This window comes from Idiotropiscis lumnitzeri, chromosome 4 (assembly GCF_059441095.1).
Source record: "Idiotropiscis lumnitzeri isolate Australia: NSW breed Sydney's pygmy pipehorse chromosome 4, RoL_Ilum_1.0, whole genome shotgun sequence".
Taxonomy (NCBI): domain Eukaryota; kingdom Metazoa; phylum Chordata; class Actinopteri; order Syngnathiformes; family Syngnathidae; genus Idiotropiscis; species Idiotropiscis lumnitzeri.
Genome location: NC_142394.1, coordinates 7622358 through 7637059, shown reverse-complemented (window position 1 = coordinate 7637059; position 14702 = coordinate 7622358). Strand labels below are relative to the sequence as shown.

The 14702-nt window shown below is 38.5% G+C and overlaps 1 protein-coding gene across 1 annotated transcript in view; it reads left to right on the top strand.

Annotated features, from left to right (window-relative positions):
• Nucleotides 1-1242: 1242 nt before the first annotated feature.
• Nucleotides 1243-14702, top strand: part of fat2 (FAT atypical cadherin 2) — a 123522-nt gene continuing 110062 nt past the window's right edge. Inside the window, exon 1 of the mRNA XM_088293428.1 lies at nucleotides 1243-1458. The gene's annotated coding sequence lies outside the window, so the exon portion shown is untranslated. The remainder of the gene's footprint in view (nucleotides 1459-14702) is intronic.

Here is a 14702-nt window from a genome sequence, read left to right as displayed (position 1 = left end):
TAACGGTCAGCGAGCTGTTGGTTGGGGACCGCTGGTTTTAAGCATGACAAAAAAAGTGCATGAATTCACAACTAATACTGATTGTCACTGTTATTAAACAGTAACAACAATGTTGTAACACTCTTATAATTACTTTCATTTCTTAGCCTTTCCTAGATGGTTATTTTTTTTTCAATCAAATTTAGAATACCTGCATCATAAAAAAAAATTCATCAGCAATGTGGCTTTTCCTGTAATAGTAGTTAAATGTTGACAGTTTGCCAAAGGTTGAACCAGTCAGCTCTATTTATGTTCTTGCAGGAAATGTTGGTACGGGTCCCGGATTGATGTGCCAAGATTTAAAAAAAACAAAAAAACAAATCTCACTATCAACCTTCATTCACTTGACTGCTTTAAGACATGAGACATGACTAATCTTGATTTTGCTCTTGTCTCACAGCACCCTCTTCCCCTTCACAATGTTTACTTTAGGTGTCCTCAAAGCTCAAGGGCCAAAGATGTCATTTAAGGTAACACAGCTCACTGTCTGTTTGAATACATTCACCACCTGTCCAACACTCCCTCCCTCCCTCCCATAATGCACACAAACAGACCCGAGAACATTCCACAACATTGCTAATATACGAGTGTCATTTTAGAAAGCTTTTATAATGTTTGTTTTGAAAATTCAGCCACCGTAGTCAGTTTTACTAAGCAACATGAAATTTTGTTTGCATTTCCATCATGAGAATCCCAACAAAACAGAAAGATATGATGCAATCCGATATAACATAATTTGCGTGTTTTGTCAAGCGATGTAAGAATCAATAAGTAATTTTTTTTAATGTTTTAAGTTTTGTTAGCTAGGTTAACACTCCAACTTATTCTATGTTTTTGTTGTTATTTTTTTCTGAGACACTGAAATGTTTGGCAACAAAGTATCTTCACCATCTGCTGTAAGATGCTCTTGTACAAAACTCCCATGGAATTCCAGGTGCAGGTTAACCTCCTACTGCTATTTGATGAATTTATGTAATTGTCACATCGACAGAATGAACAAATAATAGTCAAAAAACAGCAGTTGAAACATTACAGTCCTGGCTCAGGCTTGGAGGCCTGCAGGCGCGATGAGGGGGGTGCACGGTTGACAATCTGGGCAAAAGGTGTGTGCGTGTGTGTGTGTGTGTGTGTCAGAGAGGAGGACCTGGGTGAGAAAAGGGTGGAGATGAGAGAATTGTTGAGGGAGTGTCGTCTTGCATTGCATGTGAAGCAAGTCAGAAGTTGTCTCCAGTAGAAACTAATAGTCCTACTTCATTTGCTAAACATCTTATTGCCATTTATTTATTTATTATTTGTATTTTTGTTCTTCAATGGAATTCAGGATGAACAAACCAAACATGGGACTACGCCACTTGTACTGGATTTTGGAAGCACCTCAGGTGTGAGAAGAAGGAGGAAGGAAGACGACGTTGACATCAGGTAGCGTTCATTCACTTCTTGGATCTTTCAGGGAAGTTTCTTTTACATTCCGTCATTTTTAGGAGGGGTGGGGTGTGGAAGAAGACCTCAGTTACCACTGACACAAACATCTTGTTCAAAAGCCACACAGAAAAGTGCCACAATTTTGCTCTTTTGGCGCTTGGCACTTCTCGAAATTGTTCCAGTTTATCGGAGCTGCATGTACTGTAAATGTTACTTATTATGGAAGTTACAATAACTTTGATGGTTTCCCACCCCCCAAAACAGTTGAGATTTTCTTGTATACTTCATATTCATTGTGCAGTACAGTAAAGTAGATGTTGTACAGTTGGGACCCTTAACTCATTCACTACCAGCCAAGTAAAAAAAATGTATCTTTGACGTATTTATCCGTCAATGGTAGTCAATGAGTTAATGTACATGCAATCAGCTATATAAGAACTTGCTGAAAAGGTAGAGAAGGGGGAAAAGCCATTTTTGGATCATATTTTGTGAGGACATAGTGGACCTTTACTTAGGAACCTGATTCGGTTTCACAAATTATTTGGAATTTCTGAATGGCTTATGCATCAGTTGATTTGTCACTATGACATATGTATCTATAATAACAGCATTCATCTACACATACAATATGATAACATTTATAAATCCTAAGTATAAATATTTGCTCTACAATCAGCCATTTCACCCTCCAGTGAAATAAATGCTGGTCATAATGTCTCAGAAAATGACATTGCGAGGATTTCTTAAAGGGAAAGTTACAATATAATGACAGGCTGGACATCAAAATTCAGGGACACATGCAACATGTTCGATATGATTCTAAAAATAGAAAATGCATCATTTCAACTAACTTGTACGCAATAGAACCATGTAAATAAACATCATCAAACCACTTGTTACACACACTGCAGAGAGCAGAGCAGTGTATGGGACAAGTAGCTCCAATGAAATAAAATAAAACATATTTTAAGAGAATATTTGGCCACTCATGAGACTTCAGAGTTCTATTCTGTTACATTTTCATGGTAATTGTGATGATGATACCAATGGCACTTAATTGTGATATTAACCCACAAGCAGAAATGTTTTTTCCAGGTCAAAGCCAAACTTGTCCAGTCGAGTTTTACTTACAGTATAAACACAAGACAAAAAAAAATCCAATAACCCGCAACTGAAATGACAAAATTCAGCCCCTTGTTTCACTGAACATCACCATTTTTGGTGTTCTGAGTTCACTCACGAAAAAAAATCCATGCCTGAAAACACAGAGTCTGTCCGTTTGTTTTCAAGCGGCCACTTTAAAGACCAATGTGTCCAATCCAGCTTCAGTCAGCTATATGAAATTTAGGGTAGACCTGTTCAAAAAAGTCCACATTCCCCAAAAGACACAGGAAGTCTCTCATTTTGGCTTAGTTTCTTAATTTCGCAATCAAAGCCACGTATGCTAGACGACAGAAAAATGTTACCCTCATGGCGGTAGTGCCAATTTCACGCACGGAGTCCGGGGCGTGTTGTGCAGTGACAAGTTTTCTTTTGTCCTTAACACAAGCAAGCTCTTCAATGTTGGCAGCGGCCTGGACATTGTTGTAGCACATTTCCTTGTTCTTCCTTGTTTTTTCAGCAGGCATCTCGTGTTGTTGGACTGTTACAAATGTTCCAGTTATTAACCCCATCCCCTCTTAGCTAAGATAAGTGCTTGTCTTGTTTTCTGTCAGGTTTAAATGCCCATTTTGGGAGGGCTTACTGAAATAACTTACTAAATGTAACGGCCGAAATAAAACGCTAGCTGAATGGCCAGGAGGAACCAGACACCGTTGTTCATTTTCCTCGCCGGCGGGGGAAAAGAGTGGGACAGAGAGGCCGCGAGCAGCCTGCTCGCGGCCGCCCCATGCAACTCCTCTCCCCCTCTTCTCACCGGCTCGGCTTTTATTAGTTTGACTCAAGAATCACATGAAATTAGAATACAATGAAGGTCTGTTTAGCCTAAACTAAATCACCAGAATACAGGAGATTAATTAACAATGGTGGTCTGTTTTAGACTAAACTAATCAACAGAAGACAGAAAACATCAATAACTAATCATCAGTAACTCTAGCAGGCAGAGAATCACAACTCACAGTGTAAAGGTCAATTTAACTATACACATCATCAGGATACAGTGTCTGTGTGCGTGTGTGCTAAAATAACAAGTAAGTGTCTATGTGTGTGTGTTTAAACATGAATGAGTGTATAAAAACATGATTATAAATACACAAACTGATTAACTATCCTCAGCCCATCTTACATTTCCCCCCTGTTGTGGATTTAAAAATCATGGCCTTATGGCTTTAAGACAGATCATCATAGTGAAATCATACAACAGTGATCAGTGGATGGGCGAAAACCTCTCATTAGGGAAAAATTCCCCTCTGCACAAAACGAGAACCTCATGGTCTGATGACCACTCGGGAATAAAACATAAATAAACATTTCAATATACCTAGTGAAAAATAATAAAATTGTCTCCACGCAGAGCTTGTCCCTGGGGTGACTTGATGAAGGCCCCTTGCCTTGTTGTAAGAGGAGACAGCTGTCTTTGCCTCTCGGATCTTCATGTATGGTGTGTGTGTGCGCACGTGTAGGGGGCAGGTGTAAAAGGTCCATGTGTTTTTACGTTTCAGTGTCCAGTTCGAGTTCGTCATTGTCCAGTTCGAATTCGTCATTCTCAACATCAATCAGGTTGTAATGGTACATTTGGGCAACAAACATGCGATTAACCATCCTCTTTGTCATAAAAATAATGCAACATGAACATACTACACATAACAAAATGAAAACTATAATTATCGCGATAAATCGTGTCTTTCAAATTCTTCATAGTGATCATAACATCAATAATTGTTTCATTTTTATCAAAAAATTTAAATGCAATAATGTTCTCCAATCAAGGCTGAAATTTTGTTATGTACGTCATTAATTTCCAAACATTATCTAATCCTTTTGTTCTGTGGCTCCAACATTCGTATCTGTGGCTGGTTGTGTGGTTCTGATGTGCGTGTGGTCCGAGATTGTGACTCAGGTGGGCTCCTTTTCGAGGGATTCGCGTTGCTAGGCCTTTCAGCTTGCACTGCGACTGGTGGATCCAGTCACCACGCCCCGCGACCTTTGCTGCCGCCGGGGTCACTGCCATCATCTGGCGAGGGCCATCTCAGCATTCACTTGTCCCAACGAAGTCGTTTCAACACCTTGAAGAAGATTTGGTCTCCCACACGGACGTGATTTCTCTGTGGATCAGAACACACTGACCAGTAATTGTGTCTTTGCATCTTTGTCAGTCAAACATGTCTTTCATGTGGACTGAGACCGATGTGCCAGTCGCTGGTGGTTCTGATGAACCTGAGAGTCCATGTGTGAAGCCATATAGGATTTCAAAAGGGGATAGTGTCCTTCCTTCGGCTGGCACTATCCTCATTGCTGTGATTGAAAAATAGTCTGGCCATTGTCTTTTTTTTTTTCTCTTGATAAGTCTGGCCTTAATAGTTCCATTAGTGTCCCATTTCGTTACAACATCATTCACAAAATGCATCATTTTCACTTCAAATCACTTCTTGAAAGTCCAAATGTCAGGATAATTTGATTACACAACACTTTTTCCAACTGTTTTAGCATCATCATATCTTGTTGGAAACAACTTAACCCATTTTGAAAACATTAATTACAACCAAACAACATTGCAAATCAAACAAATAACACTTTGTCTAAAAAAAGGTATTTTGTTGAAAAGTCTGTATGTGGGAACAATTTCATATCATACTTCCCCACTGTTGACACACGACTATCTGCTCGTGTGTCAATCATCTTATTCCTCTAATCAATTAATTAGGCAGCCAGGATTTGCCATCTGCCAATTTGCTGATCCTGTCCTCAGCAATGTTTGCACCTTTGTTCCCCCAATGTGTGCATTCAATTAGTGGTGTATTTTTCCTGGCGCGATATCAAATTGTCAAGTTAACTTGCTGTGAGTGTGTGTGTGAGTGTGTGGGGGTGTGTGTGTGTGTGTGTATGTGTTCATTTTCCTTTATAGTAATGCAGTGCCGACTTTGAGGTCATGCTTTGGGCTGCAGCCTTCGCTGCATTGTCAGCGAGGCAGTTTCCAATTGTAATTGGGTCATTTCATTAAGTAAGTTTTGCTTTTCAAATAACCATTTAGGCATGTTTTATGCACAACATTTCGTTTCTTGTTGTGGTTTTAAAGCCCTTGTCTGCCCAATGTCGACAGAACACATGAACATTCATCTTGACTGTCAGTTCACATTGTAACCATACAACCCATACAAGATGGGAAACCCTAAATTTTAATTAGCTCACACCTGCTACGCTCTTCCTGCTTATCCTAACAATTTCTCTCTTACAAATGATCTGTTTTGTGACCTTAGTTCTCAAACGCTTCTACTCCTCACCAGTCCGGAATGTGCACCTCATTTCTTTCTTAACAGTCTGGAATGTGCACCTGGTTTTTGTGTCTTACACGCCTGAATCAGTGCAAAACATCATGCTGCTTGTCTTGAACATACAGAATTTAGCATCCCTTGAAACAAAATTTCCATTTGCAATCCCCAAAACAAAAAATGTTCCTCCAGTCGGGAGAAAAATATCCTTAAAAAAAAAAAAAAAGTGTCCATAAGGTCAAGTCGCGGTTTGGTGATAATTTGGAGTGGCTTCCACAGTCGTGTGGCGCCTTCTACTGGTGCGGGAAAAGTGACGCTTGGCTGAAACGCACCGCACCTTATCAGTGTAATGTGTCCCTGTGACAATTAGGTCGCCGTGCAATGTGAATGTGGTGGACAAGAATGTAATTTTTTAATTCCTGAAGCAGCAGTCAAGACTGCTTGAACACACTCTGACGTGGCTCTTACCACGGGATCAAATTATTGTGACTAATATGCAAATGGATTCACTTTCCTGTGTTTCTGCAGCAACACAAGTCCATGAAGCCATTTTTGCAGTCACTGTTTGCTCAATGCTCATAGTAATTTGGTAGTGCGTTAAGATGCTTTGTCGATAGAATCTCCTTTTTGGTCTCATGTTCCCTTGAAAATTATGTTTACTACACACTACACATGACCTACAAAATTTTTTAAAAAGGTTTGTTGTCCTAGCTGTACTATGGATATCAATCCCCCCTGGTGAGACATGGGAATTTCCATGACTCAATTTAGCAGTTAAATATCAAGTTGGTAGTGCTCACACATCGTAATCAATGAGTTCATGCTTGACAAGTTCAAAAGCTTTGTCAGCCTCAAATGTTCAAACAATTATTCTCTTCTTGCAAATATCATTGGCTTATCATAAATGATGTCCAGCAATGGTCGTGTGATTTCTGAGTAATTTGCAAATCATGAATTAAACACCTATAAAAACATCATTAACTTCTCTGTTATTGGTTTTAATGCTCTGGCAATGTTTTTCCTTTTTGCTTATCACCGATAATGCGCCCTTTTAAAGTTTTGACGTCTGTTTGAATTCGCCCTTGCTTATTAATTCTGATATTAAAGTCCAATTGTATCAGTGTATCACAGCCTAATAAGTAAAACGCATATTGATGTAGAACTCCTTCTACACACTCTTTTTATGTTTGTTTTTTATGTCACGTGATCCTCCGTTGCTACCACAACTCGTCCTGAAAAGTTAATGTTTGTAACAAGACTTACTGCTTTCTCCTTTTTTTTCTTCCTTCTGCTCAACACGTTCATGCTTTTTGTGCATAATTTTCTTTTCCATTTTACAAGTTGGCCAATTTAAATTAGGTTGTTTTATTTAAAAAGCCTGTAATTTTCTTTTCTTCACATAATCACAAATTTCTTATCACAAAAGTGAACATGTTAATTCTATTTTATTTCCTATTTTCTCTAATCTTGTGACTCGTTTCACTTTAACCAGTTCTACCTTAAAGAGGACAAGTACACATTAATGCTAGCTGTAGTTTTTAATTTCTGCTCTGCATTTTTCATTCCATTTCTTGCTCTTTCCTTAACCCAAACATCATCAACTGGAATATGAAATATAAAATATTTATTTCTTCAATTGCCCAAAAAGCAGAATCTAATTCCTATCTTCATTCATTTGTTCAAATGACACATTCTTTAATCACTAAACTCTCTCTCTGACCTCCTTCTCCTCACTTGAGACCTCTTCACAGAGCTGTTTCTTCAACACACTCTTCATTTACGACCACTCCTCTTTGCCTCCTGTCAAACCTTTCTCTTTCCCGATTTACAAATTTACTGTAGCCTTGCCAAAACTACTCAGAACTATCAATATGTCGAATCAAAAATGTCAAAATCAGGAAACCCCTATGCTTTTGCAAATGTTCTTCATGTTCACTTTCAAAAGCTTCATTTAATTGTTAAAATTTCATAACCCCTACTTCTCCCTTTCTGAAGGAGACACAAGTATACAATTAAGTAAAAACCATCATCAAAATGATATACCTTGTCTGTTTAAATCATGTACGTATAAATTGTGTCAACACTAATCTTTTTTTTTTCTGTAAATTAATCACATCTCACAACTTGGGCTCTCATTGTTCTGTAAAAATAAACCTAAGTTCAATTCATGCAACCAACTCAGTGTCCTTCTGGGTCCCTCAACCACACAGGTTCTAATTCTGTTACTCTATTAATTTTTCCACTTGCAAATCTGACTATGGCACCTTTCTCACTTGTCCTATCATTTGAAATTGATTTATTATAAGCAATCCTACATGCACCAGTGTCACATAAAAATGGTAATTGGTGACCCATTACCAATTCAGTTATTTCAGCTCAATCAGTTAATCAAAAGCCAATATCCTTTGTAAATTTAGGAGGACCCTTTCATCTAGAAACTCATCTGTTCTTTAATCTTTCTATCCTAATCCTGCTGAAGGCTGCTTCTTCTCAAGGCAATTTCTTGCTATCTGGCCTTCTTTACCTTAATGTCAACAGCCTGATGTATTTTGCCTGTTCTATTCTTCCTCCTCTCTGTCGTCTGACCCTTCCACCTTGATAAAAGACCTTCTGTCCTTTATCTTGATAAAAGGCGTCTGTAGACCTCTGTTTCTTTTTATTTTCTATCTTCTCAGCCTGGAGGGCGTGATTTACATACTCCTCCAGGGTACCTGTTGGCAGGCAATTGTAATGTTTATTTACCCACTTATGAATTTCCTCTGTTGAGCCTACATGTACAGCATTCTTCAACTGTTGAAGTGGCCCATTTACATTACCATTTTCCTGTAGCCTGCTGTGATTTTTTAAAATCAGCTGCCATTCTGACTTTGCATTGCTCAAAAGTGTCATCATTCTTTTGTTTTACTCTTCCTATTTCAGTGTAATTTGCTCTATCTGACTTTTCGCATTCCTTTCCTTTGCTTATTTTGTCTTCATTCTCTTTTTGTTTCCGGTATCCTTCTTCTCCTGTTAAGGCTATTTTTGTGTATTTAACTGACCATTAAAGCCGTGTTCAGCTATCCATTTGTCTAAATACTGAATTTTATCAGGATCCTGTTTTTCGATGAACTTCCTTATCTTCACTCATCTTTTTAAACCAGCCTAGGCGTCTGGGTTAAATTTTTTATTTTTCAGAAAACGCACATCAGGCTATTTCTCTCCTTTCTTTTAAGCCTATCCCATTGTATAAATTATTTAATTTCAAATTTAAATGAATTTATCTCCTCAAATCATATTCTTTATTAATTTCTTTTGTAAATTTGGGAATTATTTTTCTCAATAAGATCTCGTCATTCATAAGTAGCCTTTTGTTGGTTACTAATTATTAATTCCATTTTATCTTTACTTCATCAATCCTTCTAACACAATTCCAACCACTTTTATCACTCTCCCTGACATTTAGACACACAGACAGACACACAGACATATACACGGGCCCACAAAACGACACACATAGTTCTCAACACTGAACAACTACAAACAACAATAACATGTCAGTAATAACAGCAACACAATCCATCTTTATCTATGGCCCATAATAAGTCCTTCAATTGAACTACTATGTCTCTATTGACCTTTCATTTATGCCAATGGATCCCATATCCACTATTTATTCAATTGAATATTTCCTAAATTTATTTATGCGCAAATTTCTCTATCTCTTTAGAGTTATTCTTTGTCTTGTCTATGGTTAGTAATTTTGGCGGTACTGTATAGTACTTTTGTGAGTGTTTAACTAACCTCCGAATTTATATAAAATTTATTTAATTTTCCATTTAACCCAAATTTTTATTTTATTTTATTAAGATCCTATTTTTTTCACATGCGTCCAATCCTTACACTGCAGCATATTCCTGGGTTTTCTTTTACTACCTAGTATCCCCGTTTTAGAAAATTTGGTCCAGTTTGTCAACACCTAGGGTGTTCTAAAAACTGGTTTCTCATCAGTAGGACAGCAACTCAAATTTCCTGTTTATAACACTTACTGTATTACATGGGATAAAATACCAAATGGTATTTCTAATCCCCAATCACACCATTCACTCACTTTGCATAGTTTTCCGCAAACATTCACAAGCAAACTTATCATTCCATGTCTGACTTTCTTTCTCTGCAAATTCTTTTCTCACTACTTTGCTTACCACTCTTTTTCTACCTTTTGATCCATCTTTGATTGTATGACGTTTGTTACTTTCACTCACCTCACACACACACGCTTTTCGTTCTCACACACACACAGCTGCGCAGTGCCACAATTCACGCACACACGTCTCAGTCAAACAAGCAGTCTGCTTACCAAAATAAAAATTCAAATAAAAACCACCGAAAATAATGCCTTATTATTCCCTAAATTTCAATGTGAAATTGTGAGTAGACCTCTAAGTCGTCGATAATTTCTCTATTTATCGACACGAGGAACTTTTAATCGATGCTACCGTGATGTCGGTTTGAACGAGTTACGACCTAATTTCTTCTTTTTGTAACTCCCTAAACAACACGATCGTGGTTTAGACGTACCTCAGAACGTTCTTTTATACTACCGTGCCCTCCGTAGGGGAGATCCAGCCTCCCGAGAAGTCCAGCTTCCCTTCAGCGCGATGAGTTATGGCCTAATTATTTTTCTATAACTCCTTAGACGAGCACGATCCAGTTTATTTTCTTTTCGACCGAACTACTGCAAAACGGCCGGCGCGCGCTTCCTTACTCACAAAAATCACCCCTTACGAATTCCTTATTATTTTAAATTTTAAAATGGTGGCACAAAATAATTTGAAAACAATACCTGGTTGCTCCTGGGTCAGCCTTGTCCGATCGGCAACCGGCATCCGGGCGGTGCGCCGTCGCAGGAACTTGGAGGCCTCGCTTTCTCAATGTTGAAGCGCTGACGTCAGATTCTATGGCGTCCAAGGATCCGAGACGACGCCCGTCCGAGTGCGGTTGCCCGCATTCTCCACCAAATAAATGTCAGGTTTAAATGCCCATTTTGGGAGGGCTTACTGAAATAACTTACTAAATGTAACGGCCGAAATAAAACGCTAGCTGAATGGCCAGGAGGAACCAGACACCGTTGTTCATTTTCCTCGCCGGCGGGGGAAAAGAGTGGGACAGAGAGGCCGCGAGCAGCCTGCTCGCGGCCGCCCCATGCAACTCCTCTCCCCCTCTTCTCACCGGCTCGGCTTTTATTAGTTTGACTCAAGAATCACATGAAATTAGAATACAATGAAGGTCTGTTTAGCCTAAACTAAATCACCAGAATACAGGAGATTAATTAACAATGGTGGTCTGTTTTAGACTAAACTAATCAACAGAAGACAGAAAACATCAATAACTAATCATCAGTAACTCTAGCAGGCAGAGAATCACAACTCACAGTGTAAAGGTCAATTTAACTATACACATCATCAGGATACAGTGTCTGTGTGCGTGTGTGCTAAAATAACAAGTAAGTGTCTATGTGTGTGTGTTTAAACATGAATGAGTGTATAAAAACATGATTATAAATACACAAACTGATTAACTATCCTCAGCCCATCTTACATTTTCCAAACAGGCAAACTAAAAAAAAAAAAAAGAAAAAAAAAAAAGCTAACGTTGTCTTTATTTTTCCTGTACACAAGCCAAGTGTACTTGTCTCTTCTGCTTCTGCTTGTCACACGCATACAGCAGTAATTATTAAATCTGCCGGCCTCTTGATTCCTTGGAAATATTCCTTCCTTGACCTGAACAGGTCTTTTTTTTTTTTTTTGCATAATTCTGCAGCCCTCTTTGCCTGACAGCTATTTTGGCCGGAGTGCAGAATCATCTCCCAGTGGAGAACACTCATTAATGTGACTGTTAACACTGATGAATGAGAAATGGCATCTCACAATCCCACTCCTCATCATTCTCAGGGCTATACTGGCTTTCTCCTGGGTGCATCACTGTCTCATTATGTGAAAGAACACTTCAAGGGATCATGCAGCCAGGATGTTCCATTTTTTAATAATAAGCTCAATTTATGTATCCTTTTTTCAGGAAAATGGTATTAGCTTGCATTTTGTATTTCATCAATTTGTTTTGGAGAAATCTGTGAATAAAAAACAATTTGAAAATCGCCCCCTAAAAAGAAGGGATATGGCCACACCACCTCTCATCGTTCCATGTCTTCTTGGGACCGATCACAATTTGCCCATTAAAAATCATTTTAAATACGTCGCTATTATTGTCGAAATAACAGGAGCAACCGGCCCCAAAATATATGTGGACATCTCTACTTGGGCCCATTTTAATCGCTGAAAACATCACAAAAAACAACATGCATGCCAGGCTACCGGCTTCCTCCTGACACTTAGAAAAACTTAAGTGTAACTGAATGTCCGAAAAACAACCGGTCGGGGTTCGTGTGCACATTCTTGCTCTTGTCCGCTCAAGCCTGTGTAAGTGGAGAAGAGAAGGCGCGGTAAATTTTGATTTTGTGGAGGTGATCACATGAGCTCACGTTTGATGACAATAAATCCAAAGTATTGTGCAGAACACTTTTCTACCTTCACAGGTTGAAGTGGACAAGAGTAATCATGTGCATTTGGATTTTGGTAGCGATCGGTCGCCGTTTTAGAAAACGGAAACAGACAAAGTGAGAAATATTACAACACTTACTTCCGTGCTGTGACGTAGACAGCTGAGACTGGGAAAAAAAATAACAAGCCGAGTTCCAAAAGGGGGCGTGACAGTTTGTCGTAAGTCTCATCACAAAAAAGCCCTTCAATCACTATAGAGTCTTTTAGGAGGGTGGATTTTAGTGCTGATTTAGTGCAAACCTATTATTAAGTGCCCATGTTCAGCCCAATCAAGTGTCCATTTAAGATGTACATATGCAACTAAATGCATTTCCTCAAGTACTGCACCTTGACTCAGTTTGTGTGTTGTTCGGCTCTTGCTGTTGTCAGTTATGCACATTCGTAGTCACTGTGAAAAACCTAGAAAATTTTGGGAATTTGATTTTAAGCTAAATGTTTGCTTTATGCTTGTCTTCGACTTTCCGTTGGAGTATCTCTTCTTATGTTTTCTCACCAAAACATTTTTATTGCTACGGCACATGCGCAATTCAGTAAATGGGCTAATCCAACTGCATGAGAGGAAAGGAGAGGCACTCGAAAAAGTACGTCAGATGAAGCTTTTTCATGCGTTTTAAAGTGTGAATTCAAACTAAATCAAAGGAAATCAGTGTTTATGAGAGTAGAATTGGAAATGGAAAACCCGGCCTTGTTCCTTTGTGACAAAAATAATTGACAAAATCTCCGGAGGACCTACAAACACAGAAACACCCAAATAAATGAATATTGACTTTTAACATGACTCATTTGTCATTTTGCCTTTTTGCAAACTTTTTTGCCATTGCCTGACAGGAGACAAATGTTTTCCTATGATTTAATGCTAATCATAAAAAATAAATAATCACAGTTTTTGTTGTCAGGTTTGCACAAGCTCAATAAAAGTCGCCAGTAACGATCATATAACCAAAGGGGGATGTTGTATCGCCTAGACGGACATAATGTTCAAATGACTTAATTGGCCACTCTTGCTAGCCCACGGCCTCGTTAATGGCATCTGAAAACGAGGCTGTCTGGGGATGAGGTAACGGCGCCCGTAAAAAGGAGACGTGGATGCGTTCTTCCTCTATAACGTCTCAAAATAACACGCCTCACCAAGTGACACGTTGTGTACGAGGAAAGTTGGGAAAAAATATGATTTACATAACGTTTCAATGCACAGACAATAAGTTAGCTTTTGTTCATATTCACTAACAGGGTAGAAAGTCACATTTTATGGATGGATGAAACTTCGAGAATACACAAAGTTGATCTTTTGCATTTTGTTGTACATTACATTAGTTGATGACTTTTATTTAGTGCTTGCATTAGATTTTCTTTTCTTTGCAGTGAGTTTTACGTGTCCCCAAAGGCAACAAACCACACATGCGCACACACACAAACTTAATGCAGGCAGGCCTCAGCGACATTCCTTATCCACAAGCCCAGCTTGTCAATCACCCGACTCTACTAAATGAATGATGTTGTGTTTGTGTGTGAGTGTGTGTGTTTGTGCGCGCTCAGAGAAGCACTTTAACTTTTTAAGAGCTAAACAAGACCCTCACCAAAACCTCTTACCCTTAGTGTATGTTACCCTTTGAAGGATTTACATGTACTTTATAACGACATAATTCACGCTAAGATAAGTGTGGGAAGTTGTTCTGAATTGTTTACTGATGATTTACCAAGTACTTGTAACATTGTTATTAATCATTTACATATAATTCCTTTATAAAGGGGAACATATAGTGTTAATAAATGCATTATTACCCAGTTTGCATTGCTTTATAAAGTTATTTGGTAATAAGTGAGGCTTAAGAAGTTTGAACTTAGTGATGTTATGTTGAAAATGGTTCATGACAACTAATGATTTGTGACATCATTTTCGCTTTAGCATGTGTAAAGCCTACCTTACGAAGGGTTCATAATTGTGTTATTACCTTATTGGTCACGGCATTATATGTTTAGCCAAGTGTGGTTTAAAGCGCATAGAGATACCCAACAGCAAGCGGATGTACAGTAGAAGTACAATGATGCGAGTTTTTTCGAGACACTCATTTTGCTTTGACTTAAGCAGAAAATTGTGATACGAGCGCTGAATGATGGGAGTGACAATAGTTAAATAGTAAGCAAATCTTCAAAAATGAGGCTTCAAACTGTTCACTAAATTAAAGACATTTAAAACCACCGCATAGCTTTCTCTTAT